This window comes from Plodia interpunctella, chromosome 16 (assembly GCF_027563975.2).
Source record: "Plodia interpunctella isolate USDA-ARS_2022_Savannah chromosome 16, ilPloInte3.2, whole genome shotgun sequence".
Taxonomy (NCBI): Eukaryota; Metazoa; Arthropoda; class Insecta; order Lepidoptera; family Pyralidae; genus Plodia; species Plodia interpunctella.
The window spans coordinates 8,573,462-8,593,159 of record NC_071309.1 but is presented as its reverse complement, the minus strand read 5'-3'; the positions used below and the strand labels follow the sequence as shown (position 1 = coordinate 8,593,159).

General features: G+C 34.2%; 1 protein-coding gene and 1 long non-coding RNA gene across 3 annotated transcripts in view; both read left to right on the top strand.

Annotated features, from left to right (window-relative positions):
- ds (dachsous) overlaps nucleotides 1-19,698 on the top strand; it is a 301,443-nt gene that overhangs the window by 53,771 nt on the left and 227,974 nt on the right. The gene's annotated exons all lie outside the window — the stretch shown is intronic.
- LOC128676708 (uncharacterized) overlaps nucleotides 1-19,698 on the top strand; it is a 200,049-nt gene that overhangs the window by 11,633 nt on the left and 168,718 nt on the right. Inside the window, exons 2-3 of the long non-coding RNA XR_008405449.1 lie at nucleotides 3,865-4,025; nucleotides 16,827-16,867. This is a non-coding gene — a long non-coding RNA (uncharacterized LOC128676708). The remainder of the gene's footprint in view (nucleotides 1-3,864; nucleotides 4,026-16,826; nucleotides 16,868-19,698) is intronic.

Below are 19,698 nucleotides of genomic sequence, written 5' to 3'. Positions count from 1 at the left end.
AAATACAACAAAGGTATTAGAAAAATTAACAAAAAAAAGGTCGTAACTAAACATAAACTTCAAGAGCCTAAACTTAAAATCTAAGTCCGAACTTCTTAGGCGCTATTTCATGCCATATTCTGCATCTTCATCTATCTCTGCATCAAATTTCATCAAAATCTTAAGGCTTAGTTTTTGAGTTTATTCATAATAAATAAAAATACAAATCTTTTCTCTTTATAATATTATTATGGATCAAATTAAATTAATTATAAAAACTGCAAACGCTGTTTAGGAGGCTAAATATTTTCATGCAAGAGCCGAGCCGACACTGTCTTTATACAATTTGAAACGGCCGCTGCTGAGAAGAAATGTCGAAAGAAACTCATTTAAATGTGTTGGTCCCAACATACTAACCATTATTATTATTATAGTAATATACACATGGCGATAAAGTACACTGAAATCCGTTATATCATGATTAAATGTTAATAAAAAATTACATATCAAATATGATGATGAACAAAATACAGAATTGAGCTTAAACATTTTAAGGTAATTTTTTATGTTGACTTCGGGCTTTGTGGCGTCATAGCCCTGAAAGCAACAGACATGCGGGGATGAGAGAGATAAATTTCTAGCCTAACAAGGCGGGCTCCGTCGTTGCACCCTATTTTAATGATTGCATCAGATAGTGCGAACAGGTAGGTTTTAATAACAGCGTTGAAACTAACGTGTTTTTGTGTCCTATCCGGCACTCGATAACTGATAGTTATTCTTTATGGGTTTGCGGAAGATGGGATACCGGCCATCTCATTGATTCGTAGCAATCTCTTTCGTAGTGATCAGTAATTAACCAGTATATTAACAATTTCTAAAAAGTCAAAAACTAATTTCTGATAGTTGGAATAGTAACGAACTGAGTCAGTCGCTTAGTGACCACGGATCGTTGTAACATGGCCCGAAACGTCCGTACGTACGTATAAAAGGTATGTTTTAAGTTATTAACAACTAGCTCTTGCCCGCGGCTTCGCCCGCGTGAATTTATATACCAAATTTCATCACAATTGGTCCAGCGGCTTATCCGTGAAAGCGGAACGGACAGACAGACTTTCGTATTTATAATATAAGTATGGATGAAACTTGATAGTCTTAAATTGTTAAATCCGATAGATTGACATAAGACAGGTGCAGATCGCAAAACCATAGCTATAATTTATTGGTTGACTTTATGCTTCATAGCCGTGAATGCAACCTGGAAAACGCTGGGGTGATTCAGACACTATACGTTATAAATATATCAGTAAATATGGAGAAAAGCCGTAAACTGTTTAAAACGAACGAGTTCAATTATGGCGATGCTTCCCACAGACTTGCTTTGAGCCGTCCCACTTCAATTTATGTAGCTATTGATAGGAATACGATGGGATGCTGTGGGCTTTCATCTTAAGCACAGACAACCCCCTACCCTTACCCTTGCCAGCAGACAAGGTATATTGTACTATTATTGTACAAGAATATTACAATAACAGTGCAATAACAGTACAATAACATTACAATAATAGTACAATATATCTTGTCTAATGAACAATATATATACCGTACACTTGTGGAACGAAATATTATTGAGCTACTAATTACTTTCATAGTATAAAAAAATTGACTTTAAAAAAATCACGATTAAAGGAACGAGATAGAAGCTTTGTAGCTTCAAGAAATATCTTTCTTCGAAACCTTGACACTTACAAATTAAACTTATCCATGTTAACGTACGTATAGCTATTTAATTCAAAGGAATTTAGAGTCGAATCAAGCTTTTGGGAAATATGAACAGTGCAGAAGGATAACTCTAGAATTTCTCACGTGACTTCAGATGTTTCTTTTGAGGCGAACTGGATCTTAAAATTAACGTCTAATTAATTAAGGTAATAAATTGCTATATGTAAAACCACTAGGTGTGTCCTGGGGCTTTGCTCCTATGGGAATTTCCTGATAAACAGTAGCCTATTTGTTATTTCAGCTTATATTTTACCCGTGTACCAAATTTCATAACAATCCGTCCAGTAAATTTTGCATCAAGGATTAACAAAAATTTCGCATTTATAATAATTATTAGGACTATCTAGATTTTGATAAGTAGCTGTTGTTTCAGTTATTTTTAAATAGCAGTTAGTGATATGCCGCCGAGAAATTCTCTGTTCTCGAAAATGTTTTGTGTGAATCTCTCGAAAATGTTTAGTATGTGTTTGATTCTTTTGAAGAAATTTTCATCGGTTATATTCCGATGAAATTTATTACGAGAGTTTCCGAGAATATTATAACCAAGCCATTTCGAAACATTGTTGAAATTTCGTGAAAGGCTCATCGGTGGTAAATAGTGACACTTCTGTACTTCGATATTTCAACACTAACTAAGAATGAATCACATGCTAGCTAAGTGTAAAATAATAGCTCAGTTTTGGGCAAGCCTTAGAAAAGAAATGTGATCATTAATCATGACTCCTTATATCCGATACAATGGATGGCAAATTATACATAATATCGGAGGTTAAAGTGTGGACTCGGGCGTTTACACCGTGCGACTCAGATCAAATGTTAAGTCACATAACCACAGATTACAAATATGTAAATACTAAATTCCGCTTTCACAGCTAAGATAGATTTTGATGAAATTTAGTATGCATGTAATTCAAGAACCCCGTTCAAACATAGGCTATTTTTTTTCGAGAATCGACCCCCAAATGACTATTATAGGGGGTGAAAGTTTGTGTGAAATCATGTCTGTTCTGTTCAAATAATCTCACGTGGTAAAAGCTAATATATTATTTAAAAAATGTTTATTCATATTTATATTTGTCTGGGGGCACGGCACTTTATTAATTCTAAATAGCCTGCTACTGTATACATGCCCTGTCATCCTATCGTACGTTGACGATAAGAGATATGTCCCTGTATGGGATAAGTCCGTCGATTTATCTTTATAGTAATAATTTTTATCGAAATATATTCGGTAATACAGTGATTGCAAAGAAACAAATATATGCATTTAATGTCTCACGCCTAGATGCTCTATTTCCAAGAGAAAATATGAGACAAAGTAAAACTTGCATGGCATGAATAAACGAACATGCTATAATTACATTTTATGACTATGAATTTGTGTTCGTTACTATCATGTTATTTATAATCTGTGTTTACTACTCTTGTACACATAAAAATCATATAATTATAACATTTATTCAGAAATTAAACTTTCACAGGCACTTTTTCATGTGAAATTGTATCTTGTAATTTATTAAAAAAGTACAAATTACTGACATTTCGGTACGACCAATGCTGAGAAGAAATGCTGGAAGAAACTCATTTGAACACGTTGGTCCCTTACGTGCCTGAAGGGTTTACTATTATTGTTTCTTTCATTTAAAAAAAATAGTATATAACAAAGTATATGAAGTATATGGCTAAAAAGTATACAAACACATCTAAATATATCTCTGCGGGTATAGATTTGGATTAGTTACTAAGCAACGAGGAGGTTAAGAGGTTTCTTAACTTACTCCTCCTAGAGTTCCATTTTATTAACCCCCGACGCTAAGTGTGTCTGTTTGTGTACGTGGCACCGTAGCTCACCAAAGGGTGAACCGATTTGAATACGGTATTTTTGGTTTGATAGCAAATTTTTATGTTCAGCCGTTCAAAAGTTGTAGTGTAATGAATATTGAAAGTCGGGGTTTATTTTAATTTGTCTAACAAATAATCTATTGTCTGACGCGTGACTAGTCACGCGGGAAACAAAATGGATGTCTTGTCATTTGGACCATATATTAGTAAATTCGGTTGCCCACATCTTAATAATTTATTTATTATGGTTTATTTTGTTCACAGGTATGTCAGATTCCAGGTTTCCAATCGTTTCATTGGAATTTGGTTTGTAAATTTAAACTATTAAATTTATCAAATCTGAAAATTGTGATCGCGTTTGACAAGCCTCTTAAGCTGAAAGATTAATAAACATTGTATACCCGCGACTTCGTCAACGAAGAATAGTGAGCATAATAACAGCATAATAATTATTATTTAGGATTGATGTGTTTATTGTAATCATGATTAAACTATCGATAGTATTGCATTGCAATATTACTTATGTGTAAAACTATCGATAATCTACCCGTCAAACGGTTCGATACTATTTTTCTATCAAAATAATTATCTATAGTATAAATAGCCTTTTTCGATTCCAACTATCGATAGTTCGGCCAAGCTGGAGATAACTAACGACCCTTCGATTCTCGAAGCTTGTATATCATTGAAATCTTGAAGGTACAATTAACTCCTTAGTGACACTCATCACTCAACTTTCCATGCTCGTTGACAGCCCAACAATTAGTTTTAAGATCTAAACGGCCGTGTGTATCGCGGGACTGGGTCAACAAGTATCATTTAGCTGCATGCGATATTCCGAAGTTATAAGGCTATTTGTAGACTGTGAGACGATTCAACAAATCTGTCAAATAATTAATTGATTAACATTATCTAAATGCCGGCGCGTTAGGTCAACCATTTGTATATAATTTTTTTTGTGATTTGGTGCAACGAAGTATAAAAAGAAGTTTTATAATTCAAAGATGATTTATAATGAGTAATGTAAATCACACACAAGTTAAAGCTAAAATATCTTACGTTACTTTTGGTTATTTGTAGAAAGAAGCCAAATAATTCGAGATGTAAAAAGTTGCTTAAGTTTTATTGTTTTGTTATGTTATGTTATGTTATGTTTTGTTTTGTTAGGCTGTTGAATATACCATAATACGGATAAATTTTAAATTTAAGACGTAATATTGACTATTAACAACTATATAATTTACTTTCAGTATTACTTAACCGACCAATTGTCAAATTAAATCATGAACAGAGAGAAATTCGTGTAAGACATTTTATATTCTTAATCTCTCATAAAAATATTAAAACTGTTTTTGTCACTATCGTACATTACTATATTTGATATTGACAGAACGAAACAAAACATAAATAAAATAATAAATAAATAAATATTAGGACAAATCACACAGATCGAGCTAGCCCCAAAGTAAGTTCGAGACTTGTGTTATGTGATACTAACTCAACGATACTATACACAGATAAACATCCAAGACCCGGTCCAATCAGAAAAAGATCATTTTCCATCATGACCCGACCGGGGATCGAACCCGGGACCTCTCGGTTCAGAGGCAAGCACTTTACCACTGCACCACCGAGGTTGTCGAATAATCATAAACCTAAAGTATGATCTAATAGCTTAAAGTATTTTTTACATATAAATATGACGGTTTAAATTTAATAGGTCAACAAACGCGACTATAACCTAAACTATAACCGTTGGATTTCCAAGCAGTCCCACAAACAAATCTTATTCGTAGATGCAGCCATAGCTCTGTAACCTAATGAATAAACTGCCTTATTTAACAGCGCAATTTCCCTACTTATTATAAAGTCTAGTATCAGGTCGTCAATTGGGTTTTTACTGCAAAAGGAAGCAAACTTGAAAGAAAGTCGCCTCGATTGATTGTAATTGAATATTGGGTATTAAAGCCCATATCGGGCTTTGGTTTATTAGGTTATAAGTAGCACCATGTGCGGTATACTGAGGGGAATATTTATTTAATAAAAAAATGTGACGTGTTAGGTTCTCATCATTTGATACTGTATATAACTTGGTGCGGTGCTTCGCTCCTGTGGGAAAAGCTGTCCTATCTCTAATGATATGAGATTTTAAAATTAACAGAAAAATATATTCACCTTCTCGATATCAAATAGTCATATTATATATAACTATAGAGTAGTACGATATTCCATTAGAATAGAAGTTTCATATAAAACAAAGTTACTTTCCTCTGTATTTCACTATGTATGTTTAGATATTTAAAACCATGCAAAGAACAAAGCGAAGTGAAGCGGTGGTGGTGTAATGGTTAAGACCTGTGGATCGAAAGGTCTCAGGTTCGAATCCTACTCGTGACACATGAGTTTATATACCAATCTGACTCATGTGTAGTAGACCAACACTTGCGGTGTGAAGTGATTATTATTGAACTTGTGTGTGAAATGGAGAAGATAATGGGCAAACCACTCCATTAATAATGTCAAGAAAGTTGTTGTTCCACGTAATGACCACGACCTTCGGCCATGAGGAATACGACTATGAAGAAGAAAGGACAAAACCGAGGTTTAGTTATGTAGTTTATTAAGATTTTCCCGAGCGAAGTCAGCGGGCTTCAAAATGCACAGAAGTAAGCGTGAAAACTAGTCTTGCCTCAGACCACACACAGCTTAATGAATTCCGATGAATCACACGAATCACCCATTTCCCGGTGGAAACTCGAAGACAACAATGCGACCGGCAAAACTTCAAACAGAATTTCCTCTGCGGAATCCTAAAGTGAAACTTAATAACTGTTCCGTAGGCTATGAAGAGTGGAGGTGACAACGAAGACAATTTGTTTTTACACACTGATAGAAAGGAGTTTGGAGTATCATGCTTGTTTGCTTGCTCAGTTGTTTAAATGAAATTAAAAAATATAACATGTGCAAAGTGCTTAAATGAAAATAAGAACCCATTTAAACAAGTCATTACATTACTAAGGTGTCGTATATATTATTTATGTTTTTATATATTAGTGAAATAAGTTAAATTATAATATTAGTAAAATTGAAATATTAGTAAAAATTAAATGAGTAAAATCGTATATATTAGTAAAATTTAAATTATTTAAATCATAATGTTACTAATTTTTGAATTAGTGAAATTATAATATTAGTAAAATTTAAATGAGTAAAATCTTAATATTAGTAAAAATTAAATCAGTAAAATCATGATATTATTAAAAATTAAATTAGTAAAATGATAATATTAATAAAATTTTATATGCCTCCTCTACACTTCCAATATTTGCAAATCCAGTTACATAGCACATAATAGTAGAAATTACTGTAGCACGAGGCCACATACAGAAAGCTGTCTAGACTTGGCACAGTAAGGCTGCCCTCATCGCCATAATTGAAAGAAAAACTAGAGGAGAAAATAAAAAGTAGAACTAACTAAAATCTAGATTTTAAAGAAATAGGTATTTACAAAATTGTATATTATCGCTACTGAGGGTTAAGTCTACTGTCTGACTGGGACCGCGGTCCTAGTCTCCGAACCGATTTGTTTATGTATGTTCTCTTTGAATCTTCTAACTCAATTTTGAAGCAGATATCTTCAACAGATTAAGTTGCAATTTTGTACACACATTTGGACAATAGTTTAGATGACAATGCATTATTTTGACAAGCATTATGATATACCCAGGAACGACTACCGACGAGAGAATTCCTAAACGGTTTACTGCACGTATTTGATTGTTTTGTCAAGCATTGAATTCAATAAGATCTAACAAAAATAGAAGTTTATGTCAAAAACGGAATTAAAAAAAATACTTTTAAATATTTACTCTCCCGGCTACTGGGATAAGACGTACATGAATAGAGTCCACTCGCTACTGTGCTTTCGTATTTCGATGAAATTTATTATACATCAGCTGCCCACCCGGCTTCGCTCGGGTAAAATTATAACAAATTATATATGTAAACCTTCAGGAATCACACTATTTATTGGCAAAAGTCACATAGAAATTCGTACAGAAGTTTTTGAGTTTATTACGAACAGACAGACAGGCGCGGCGGAGGACTTTGTTTTATAATATATAAGGGCAGCGTATATTTTTAAATATAAAACTTCGCAATCGACAAGCAGGATTCGAACCCGGGATATCACAGGCTATTCTGCTTACCTGTGAAGAATACACATTCCAGAGCGTAGGACGGTCGTAAGAACATAAAAAAAGCCGCACATTCACAAAACGCCTCTATGGAGCTTGACTAATGTATCGAAAAGCTTTTCTATTAACCGCCATTTTTTCCAAGTAATGTCCGTTTCGATGATTTTGAGTTAATTATTTACAAAAACGTGTGTTAGAGTCTTGGAGTATCTTCATTCTTACTTCTCTGATGCCGCAGTGAATGTTATAAATCAAACACTGTTCTATTTATTTATACATGGAAAACAGTGTAAATATAAATTACAAAGATACTATTTATTTCTATAGAAATTTCTTCCAGTTCTAGATTTTTGTTATCTGTCTTGGAAAAAACATATTTAGGAAACAGAACATCTTTGAGTGTCGTTCGTTATCCTACTAATATTACAAATGCCAAAGTTTATGAGAATGTTTGTGTGCATGTTTGTTACTCTTTCACGCAAAATCTACTGGACGGATTTTTATGTAATTTGGAACAATGATAGAATATAATATATCCCGAAATTCCCACGGGGTGAAGCCCCGGGGCACGGTTAGTATGTCATATATACGTTACCTATATGATTGACGAGATGTGACGAAAATCTGTCAACACTCGCCTTATCTCTTTCTCATATGAACGTTTCTTCAGATCTTCGGCATCTTAGGTGTCAGACGAGACTACCAGACTGCACGTATCATCCTTGAGGATATCAAGCCAGAACTATTTGGGTTTACACCCAAGAAGCGGCATACACATGCGATTATTCCCTACGTAAACGTAATTTGTCGGTTTACGTGGCTGTCTATACCAGCCGTATCAAATCTTATCCTATCTCTGTCACACATAGATCTATCAAAGATACCAAATGGGGATAATACAAAAAAAAATCCTTTCTCATGCGTTACTTACTAGACTATGTACATGTACGTACATATAGAAATCTTAACCAAGACACAGCAATTTCAAATAATTTCCTCTGAACCACTACAAAAATAACAAATGTTCATATAATCATCTTAAAGTTAGGGTCATTACGCCCGAAGCCCTCCCGAAATTACTAGACGGCCATCCGTCAGACCACTGCCTTTACCTTGACGATCTTATAATAATACCATCTATATTATAACTAGTGTAGAAAAAACACAAAAAACTATACTATTTCGACCCTACGCCTCTTCGTACTTTTATTATAACCTCACTTTTAATCTGCAGTCGAATTGCCATTCTATTTCTGCAGCATTAAGGTTTGAAATTGATTGTTGAGTTGTCTAGTAGGTTGTGTTAGTAATCTGTGGGCTCCATCAATTATGTTGGCCGAAGTTAATTACTTTTATAGAGCAGGCTTTTTTAATACTAGTCAGGGTTCCGTCCATAGGCGATTGTTTCTTGGAATTTTGTTATGCGCGTTACCAATTTTTGAAGGGTTTTGACTTTTTTTTATTGGGATTTAACGGGTTTAGGAAGTGAAGAATATCTTTTGGATAAAGGTGCTTCATTAGAAGTATTACTAATAAGTAAGTTTTGTTCCAGAACAGTATGTTAAGGGATTTTAGTTAATTCCATTATGAATTACTTTTAATAAAATCTGGTTGGCATTTCAAGTATAAGTGGCATATAAATTTCTCGAGACGAAGTGGAAACCTCCACATTTTGTTGAAGTCGGTTACTATACAAATAACTGCTCGTTTGGTTGCACAATAAAATATATAACTTACATTAAAACTACATTTTGTTTTCCGCAAACCGAATATCAAATAGTAAAAAATAAAAAATGTTTTATGAATATTTTTATTATGTCGATACTTTTATGTAAATATAATATTATATTATATCTGCTAACTTAAGAAGTAACACATTCATATTTGATTAGTTCTATCACGGTATTATTCTACCATCTGTTCATGCTTAGTAGCATGCTTAGTAGCTTCTAAATTAATACAGCCAGTATTATTTAAGTATATTGTCGAAAGTATTTATAGCATATAAAATATATTTTTTTTAATTGTAAATTGGCAAAGACATTCTATCTCTATTAGTTATCATAATTCAATCGTTTTCATATTTCTCATAGTTTAGTGTGTTATTACTAACCATAGATAAAATTACTATTACTAACACTGGTGTCAGAAGTCACCTAAAGGCGTCTGACATGACTTTTACGAGCACCTACCAACATTTTGTGGCATAGGTACATACATAGTTAATATAAACTGTCAACCAGTGTGATGATTTCTACACGATGATTTCCTTCACCGTAAACAAGTGTCATACATGAGACAGATTGGTATACAATCTCATGTGTCACTAGTACGATTCGAACCTGGGACGTTTCGATCACAGGCGGACGGTCTTAATCCACTGGTTCTCATTACAATATAACATTCAATTAAACTTATCATACTGTTTATATACAGAATAGAGAATCAATTACATTCCCGATGTCCTCCAAAGGAAATATCTCGTTTAAGCTACTTGTAATGCTTAATAAGACGACTTAACACGACCACTTTTTGTTGTTTATAGATACTTCCATCTACATGTACCTTTTTTTTACATTTTAAAGCGGTTTAATGAACTCTACCTCATTAAGAGATTTTAATAATGGAAATAAATAGGTTTATTACTTAATATTAAATTGGCGATTTAAGTTTGGACTATAAATTTAATGTGAAACAAATACAACTCTTATTTCAGATTTCAATGTACTTTTATATAATATAGTAAATAAATATTTTTCAATTTACAAATTTTTGAAAGAATAGTCATGTCGTGGACCGATACGATTGGAAAATTAAGGGGGGAGACCTTTGCCCAGCAGTGGGACGCGTCATCTGAAGATTTAAAAAAATATTTGTGGACAAATCATACATTAGGGTTAACCCGCCTGTAAAGAACCGACAGGTTACAGGTTACAGCTTGGAATCCTACTCGTGCCGCATGAGTTTTATGGCAATCTGACTCATGTGTCTCATTTTCATAGACCACTTGCTTCCGGTTAAGGAAAACATCGTGAGGAAACCTGCGCTCTGGTCGATTATCAACTTGTGTATGCAATGGAGAAGACAATATCAAACCATCCCTTTAATATTGCCAAGAAAGTTGTGTGTTTCATTCCATATATTGGCCCTGCCAAGAGGAATACGACTATGATAAAAATAAAGTAATATGCTATGTTCATTTTCCCAGCCCCTGAAATCCATTCCCGGTCATTTGTTGATTATTTACTCATAAAATTAATAAGTATTTACTCATAATGTATCGTGGCCACATCGCATCGGCTTTTTATTACTTTACAATGTATAATACTGGTGATTTGCCCAGAAGACTATTAACACCAATAAAAAGTATACATAGTAAGCTATATATAAGCTTTATGGCGGTTTTTGCAAGCTCTAAGTTTGTTTTGCTTTACAGGCAGCTTTTACAACGCTTGTTAATGACCACGGACTGATTGTGAAGAAAAATAATTTGCACAGAATAGGTAAATATTTGGCTCCGTCTTAGAATAGGACACTCCGTACTTATGTGGATGTCGTACGAGCCAATTAGATAAACAGTCTTGATAGGTAACAAAAGCATTCCCATAGGGAGTTGTCGGGTTGTTGTGCGTTTATTATATGTATAGTTTGTCGTTATTCATAATGCGTGGACATTGTGACTATCCTAATCCTAACTAATATTGTAAATGCGAAAATAAGTTTGTTTGTTACTTCTTCACGCTCTATCTACTCAATCAATCTTCTTGAAGTATGGAGAAGGATATAGGGTACCTTTCATCCCGGAAAATTAACACTGGCGAAGCCGCGGTCAAAAGCTAGTAATACATAAATTGACAATTATCTTCACGAGTTAAACCCTTATTTATTTTTATTGTATCTTTTTGATATCAAAAAATAAATTATCTTACTAACCCGGAGAGAGTCAAGCGACGAATGACCTCCCATAATCGTTGGAATAAAGCATCGTACTATTAAAAAAGCGAAATATGGTATTCGATATAATAAAAATCGCGGTACGAAGCCTCGAACACACATAGGGAATCCATAAAATATGACCGTTTTCCAGAGGCCGCCGCAAAGTAATGACACACAATGTTTACCAAAATCTCACGGAGACATGATCTCCGCAATATTCCTACAAAGAATAGCCTATTAATATCTTCTCACACTATCGCCATGGGAAGCCACCGTTGCTGTATACATGCAGAGAATATTACGCTCCATATTTTTTGTTACTTTCTATGTTCCTATTATCTTTTTTGCGACGAAATCGCAACATTTTAAGCTTGAAATTAAAATGTCGTGCTAAAAATAAAGATATATTTGTTTGCAAAACATTGAAATCATACATAAAGGATGCATAGTGTTGCTTTTAATTATAAAAGCGCGGCAATGTTAATGTGTCTCGAAGGTTGACTGCTTTTAATGCTAATTCTTCCTATTGTACCAAAGTAAATAAAGTTTGAATAAATAAATGTTCAACCGTATATTTGGATTGAAAATACAGTATTGTAGGTTTTTGAAGAAATAAATATAGGAGCTTAGTTTTGCATATTTATGTATGACCTTTGTATGATTTGAATTTTCATGGGTTCTACCCCAGTCAGATTTTTCAGAATAATCTGGGTATTGGATGTATCTATGACTAATATTACAAAAAGAAAAGATTTGTAATTTTTGTTCTTTCATTTGTAATAAGTTCAAAAAGTACTGTGCCGATTTTGATGAAATTTGGCTCTGAGACGCGAGCTAAGCCGGGGCGGGCTGCTGGCAATCAATATTTGTCTTGTATGTATGATTGATTTTTGGGGTTAACTCAATCTGTGTGATTTTCCTATATATTTGTACACTTGACCGCATGTCAAGTTACACTTGATAGATCTCTATGCCCCGGTGATAGGGGCGAATTCGCGATGAATTTAAGTAAATCTATGTGCTAAGACTGTACATACTACGGTGGATGCGTTAAGTAATAGTCTCACATAAATTCAACTTGAAATTCTAAATAGCGAGTGAAATTTAATTTACTGGTGAAAGTACTAGTGGAAAGCCTAACTTATAGGCTGCTTTGCTAAAAGTGGTTAAGCAGGAACACTTATTGAAATAAGCTATAACTTACAAGTTAAATGTTCGTTTTAAATTTATTTACAAACAAGGAAATTGATTTAGCCTTGAACTAACTTAGATTCGAAATAGTATTCCTGGAAATTTAAAAAGATTTCACCCTTTCGCTTATTAGTAATTATAGTGCCAAAACATGTATTCGCAAACTGCTGCCGGCGACTTGGTCTGCGGCAAAAATAAGCCTATATTACCCTCCATACTTACAACTATTTCCATAAAAAAAAATCACATTTAATAATGACTTAATTTTTACGTGAAAGAAAAACAAACTACCACATTTGCACATGTATGATGTTAGTTCTTTGCGTGTCAAATTTTAAATATATCTGAAATATTAATACCAAAGTATTGTAAGGCAAATAGACATGGCACATGCTGTTTTGTTCTGACATTAAGACATTATCAAAATAAAATAATAAAAAAAACAAATTATTTATTCCGAAATTGTGTCTTCACAGACACAACAATTCACGTCTTATTCTATTTAGCTATTCATATCATCACTACATGAAGTATAAAACAAAATCGCTTTCCTCTGTCAGTCCCTATGTATGTATGCATCAATAAAACTACTCAACGGAATTTGTTGCGGTTTTTTTTAATAGATAGATTGATTCCAGAGGAATGTTTATATAATATACGTGCCGTGCATAATATATAATTGCACCCGTGCGAAGCCGTGCGGGTCGCTAGTTTCATCATAAATTTATGTACAAAATTACATGCCTCTCATACTTCTATCGTCTTATTCTAAATTCTGTTTTGTAATAGATGGACACAGCCAGCCTACCTGTAACGTAATGCACGGTAATAACACCAATTATTTTGGGGTGCAGGACCCGCGGCCAGGTAAGGCAGTTGACTGACGACAGTGGTTCTCAACTCTAGTCCTTTTCAAATGTGATCACATCACATCACATCATACATCAGTACGTCATGCCTCATGTGTGGTAGTTTTCATAGACCACCGCTTCTAGTAAAGGAAAACATCGTGAGGAAACCTGCAGTCTGGTTGACAGTTTACTTCATTTGTTTGTATGCGACTACTTGCTACTAGATGGCGGCAGTAGTAGAAGTCACGTCAGATGCCTTTAGGCGACTTGAAAGAAATCTTACATCAGTTTTAGCAATAACACACTCGATAAGAAAGACTGATGTTATATATCTTTTATAGATTTGTTTTTCTTTTAAACTTAACAAATTTATTTAAAAAAATATAAATTATAAAGCCAATCAAGCACGTTGTGCCCAAAAGCCCCTAAAGCCTAGCAGTTTTACCAATTTCCATTGTAATGTGAAGCCTCTGGCCACCCTACATTTTGTTTCTAATAGGTGCTAGTAAAATATATGTATATGTGCTAGTAAGATATATAACACGATTAACTAAATAAAATAGGCGATAGTGACGCGTGGGTCAGCTTAACTACGATATATCCGGGAACCACACGACACGGCCCACGACGCCACGTGAAAATGTTATTGCCGGTAAATTCTTAATCTTCTGTTTGAAAACCGCAAACAATGTTAAAAATTGAAACTACAGATGAAATAAGAGTTCTTAGTCAATAATGAATTTGATTGTCTCAAAACAGTAGCCTGAAACCAGATACAGAAGTACAGTTAATAAAACTTACAATACGAATGCGCGCGCAGCTAATATCACCACTATAATAGATATTTTATACGCTTCGATGTAGGTAGCGAAAGGTCGAGCAAGTAATTATATACATTACGTATATACTTTATGAACGTATGTATATACGTTCTCTTTAATGACGCTACAAAGTTCTTTAATATGTGTGGCTCGAGAACTGACACAGTTTTGTATATTAGGTTACATACGATTCACAAATATGCGACTAAGAGTGTATTTTTTATTAACTGGCTTTTACTGCTCGGTCTACAGCTATAGAATCATGTTTTCTGATGGTCCTAACTGCTTGAGCATCCATACCGATGTTAAAACGTGGCAGTGTGTTTGTTTGTTGTTCTTTAACGTCAAAACGGAGCATAGGGTTAAGATGGAGGTATTTGGAGTGTGCCTATGCATGTTTCCTAACGATGTTTTCCTCCACCTGCAAGTGGTTTATGAGAACATACGTGTTTTTGGTTATAATTAAAATAATTAAAATACAAATTAATTACAAGAAAGAAAAGAAGAAAAAAAAATATTTATTTGGTAACAAAAAATCTTCAAATTACAATTTGAAACACACAAAACAACAAAAAAAATATCTAAAATGAATATTTTTATGGACAAATGTAAAATTTAATTAAGTGTATACTTTATTTAGTGCCAAACGGGTGTACGTCATTTATATCTATAATACTCTAAATGTTTATCGCGTTTGTGATTTAATCAGATTGCTTAAAACAAGTCCTTAGAAATCTTAATCTTTTCTTAATTACACAGAGATACATATCAAGTAACCTATTATTCATTTGGAATTATCCTCTTATAAATTGCTACGAATCCGTTGTTACGAGGTCTAAAATCTGGTTAAATTTTTATATATTAAATTTAATTGTTGCCCGCGGCTCCACCTAAAAAGTAGCATATATCACTCGCCAACTCCACATCGAAAATAACCTATAGTGATAGGTTATTTTCGATGTGAACGTCGTCTTGAAAGAAGAATGAACATTTTTTTTACTTTAGTCGATAAACTGATGTCCGCGACTTCGCTTGTGGCAATAATTAGTAGTGGCAGTAGCCTATGTCATTTTCTACCCTTCCAACTATCTCCATATAAAAATCACATTAATTAATTGTTCCAAGAGCAAGCAAACAAACATACTTTTACATTTATATAATATCACAAATATAGACAGTAATGCATAGTAATTAGTAGGTGTATGTATGTAAGTGTGTATTATATTAGCAAATATGGAAAGTACGTTTAGCCAAGGCCCTCCAATTGAAATTTTGTCAGCCTGTCTGTCACGCTTTCACGGCTAAACCACAGGGCTGATTTTGATGAAATTTTTATATACCCGAGGTGAAACATAGGCATCTCCGGGTGGACCTGCAGACAATAACAAATATTTTACATATATTGATGTAACTAATTAAAAATCGAATCTTAAATATGAATACAATTCATAGATGAATAAATAATTAGATTTAGGTAAAGATAATCGGCAAATTTATTAGAATGGCTGAAACCAAGACTGTGAGTTATGTTCGAATTAAATTTTATGGGCGTGCGAAGTTTCAACAAGTTAGAATGTGTTCGACTTTATTTGATCTTGTTTGTATACGAGTATATATAAGTACATAATATTATGTAACAATCGGAAAAATATATGATCTATTAAAACTCTGGTGTACAAGGACATTATATGAGCTTATATTATTTCGGTGCTCAAGTATAATTGAAACAGGTTATATATAACATATCGATATGTTATGTACGATAGATTTCATAGACCACCTTACTATTTTAACATAATCTCTATTCATGGTATTAGTTTCTTATGACGCAACATTAGCTTTGCTATTTATTAATGTTAGAAAATGTAAACTATTTTATTTTTCCATTTAAGTACTTTTACATACTTTCCTGATATTCCTATCAAATAGCTGTAATTGACACAACTTTTGCAAAAAATGGTTGCCTGTAAAGTCGGTTTTACGGGCGAAGATTTTACGTGACAACGTCTTTTTACGCGCGCGGCAGACCGATCATAGTTGAGTGGGAGAGAGACGTAAGGCATTCGGCGGGCCTCTCTCTCGTTCGGTGACTCATCGTAACGTTACCGGGCGTTACACTTTTTCATAAGTGACTCCCAGCCGCAACCTAATTTAAGACGTTGTCACGTCAAAAACAATGAATGTAAATTGTAAATAAAATGAAATTATAATCTCTTGTATTTCTCTTGCAGGTAAATTCTTAATCTTCAGTTTGAGAACCGCTGACCAGCAGGTACGTCGGCTGGCGCCAGATAAATGTTTTTTTTTTACCACAATATCCCTATTCTTTGACAGTCGTATTGTCGGGATGTGGCAACCTCGTACTGCTCTGTAATAGATAGGTTGCTTATAAGTGTAATTTTTTTTAAAATAAATATGTAATAGGTTTGACAAAAATGTCATTTTTGACACAAGCTTTTATTGTCGTCAAAGAGATATTGTTACATTCCACGCGAGGTATTAAAATCTCGTCTATCCCACTAGTCACAGCCAGTAGATTTTTCGTTATGCACGAACATACAGCCAGAAAGACAGACAGACAAAAATTATTTAAAAAAAATGTTTCGGCTTCCCCCCATCCCCACCCCCCACATCATTATTTTTCTACAGACATAGATATCCACTTAAAGATTTATTGTATGTATAGATGAATACAGGGAAACATTTAGTCATATATACATTTAGTCATATATACTAGCTGCGCCCCGGGACTTCGTTCCATTTGAATTTCGGGACAAAATGTACCCTCCGTATACTTCAAACTACGTGTATGCAAAATTTCAAGAAGATTGGTTGAGCAGATAAAGCGTGAAGTGGTAACAAACAAACAAACTTTCTTTCGAATTTATAGTATTAGATTAACTTTTTGAATACAGAAAAAGAATCAAATGTGGTACTTAACGGAGAAATTCACTTACATCTGAACACATCCCTGGTCAAGTGAATGAGATGCGATCTAGCTTGGAGCTTAGAAAGCTCGCTTTCACCGCAAACTTATGATACAATTGATAAGCTTTTGGTCTTTACGAGATTCCTGTATAGAGCTTGCGCGTCTACATAAGAGTATTACAACTGTAATTACAACTGTCATTTATATTGAAATCCACTATCATTCTGTCTCATTCCTGCGTGTTCCCGGCTGTATTCGGGACTGTGAGGTCGCGATGCCATTGGTCAGCGTAAAAATAGATCTTACTAGCTGCATCCGGCGGTGTTACTCGCGTTTATTTAAACTTTGTTACGTTGGTTAATTTTATGCACAGTAGCGACATAAAAATTGGCCCAGCCGTTTGAGCGTGAAGGAGTATTAAACATGCAAACTTTCTCCTTTACAATATAAATAAATAAATATATTAGGACAAATCATACAGATTGAGCTAGCCCCAAATTTAGTTCGAGACTTTTGTTATGGGATACTAGCTTAACGATACTTTTATAACATATACATATATAGATAAACATCCAAGACCCGGTGCAATCAGAAAAAGATCATTTTCCATCATGACCCAACCGGGGATCGAACCCGGCACCTCTCGGTTCAGAGGCAATCACTTCACTGCGCCACCGAGGTCGTCAGATTTATTATTGGGATGTATAGTGGAAGTGTAATAACTTTTGTAGATTTCAGCTTTGTCCTCTTGGGATTCGAACCTACATTACTACTATTGTGGCCCTATTAAAGAGTTCGATACTCAATCAAATGAAATGTCCTCTCTGTGGGGGTTAATTGTATATCAAAATTAACCATCCTTACATTACCTATAATCCTTACATATTATAAAACAAACACCTCTACCGCGTCTGTCTGTTCACGATAAACCCAAAAACTACTGCACGGATTTTCATGAGGTTTTCACCAATAGATAGAGTGATTCCTGAGAAATGTTTAGGAGTATAATTTATTATGTTTTTGCCCGAGCGAAGACGAGACGGGACGATGGTATTTTATATTATTATATGGTTAGTTGCAGCTAAGGCCATTCTCGTATTAAGCTAATGTCCTCAACCCTGGCAGCCTACATTCTAACAAAATATCACCGTTGCATCCGATATCATCTTGGAGATTTTTCCAAGCTGTATCAAGGAGTAGAAATTCCAATGGTGTTCCTCTTTTCGACATTTAGTGCTGAGGAGTAGTGCTGAAAAACTATATCGTAGAATGTAACGGCTTAAATATTTGATTGGTGGTTAAAAAGATTTAAAAAAATAGCTCCTCACTGTAGATATGTCGTGATGCTCTCAATTCAGATTAGGTATTCCGAAATTAGACTTACATAGGCAGGTTTTTATGTCAAATTTTACATTATAATCCTTTCTTTCATAGATTACCTAGTTTATCCTTACTCAGATATACTACTGAACTAATTACAAATATACTTTATTTTTATACCACAGTTACGTAAACCAACTTTTGACTTGATTCTTACTACAGCTATAGGGTATAGTCAATTTGCCATAACCGTTGATTCGTCAAGAAAATATTTGGAGTAGTTATGGCATTATTCACTTTCAAAATCACATTCTGTGATGTCCGACCGATTTCGTGTCGTCAACTTCTTAATATTTTTATTCGCTGTGTGGCTCGCATGCGGCGTAGCCAATCTTATGTATGACAGTTACAAATACGTGCCAAACTGACATATATGCTCAAATTAGACGTCTTAAATTGATGTTGTGTAGAAACTCCATCTGATTCGTACTCCATGTGCATAGTACATGGCTTTAATGATGTTATGTAGTATCCTAACTGTAAAACAGATGTTTATCGGCTAAGCTCGGCTCCTGAGACTTGGAATTTATTGTGATACTCTTGGATGCTGCGAATAATTACTAGGCTTTAGATATTGATATTCACCGTACAAGGATGAATTAATATGACGACCTCGGTGGCGCAGTGGTAAAGTTCTTGCCACTGAACCGAGAGGTCCCGGGTTCGATCGCCGGTCGGGTCATGATGGAAAATGATATTTTTCTGATTGGCCCGGGTCTTGGATGTTTATTTATATAAGTATTTATTATATAATATAGTATCGTTTAGTTAGTATCCCATAACACAAGTCTCGA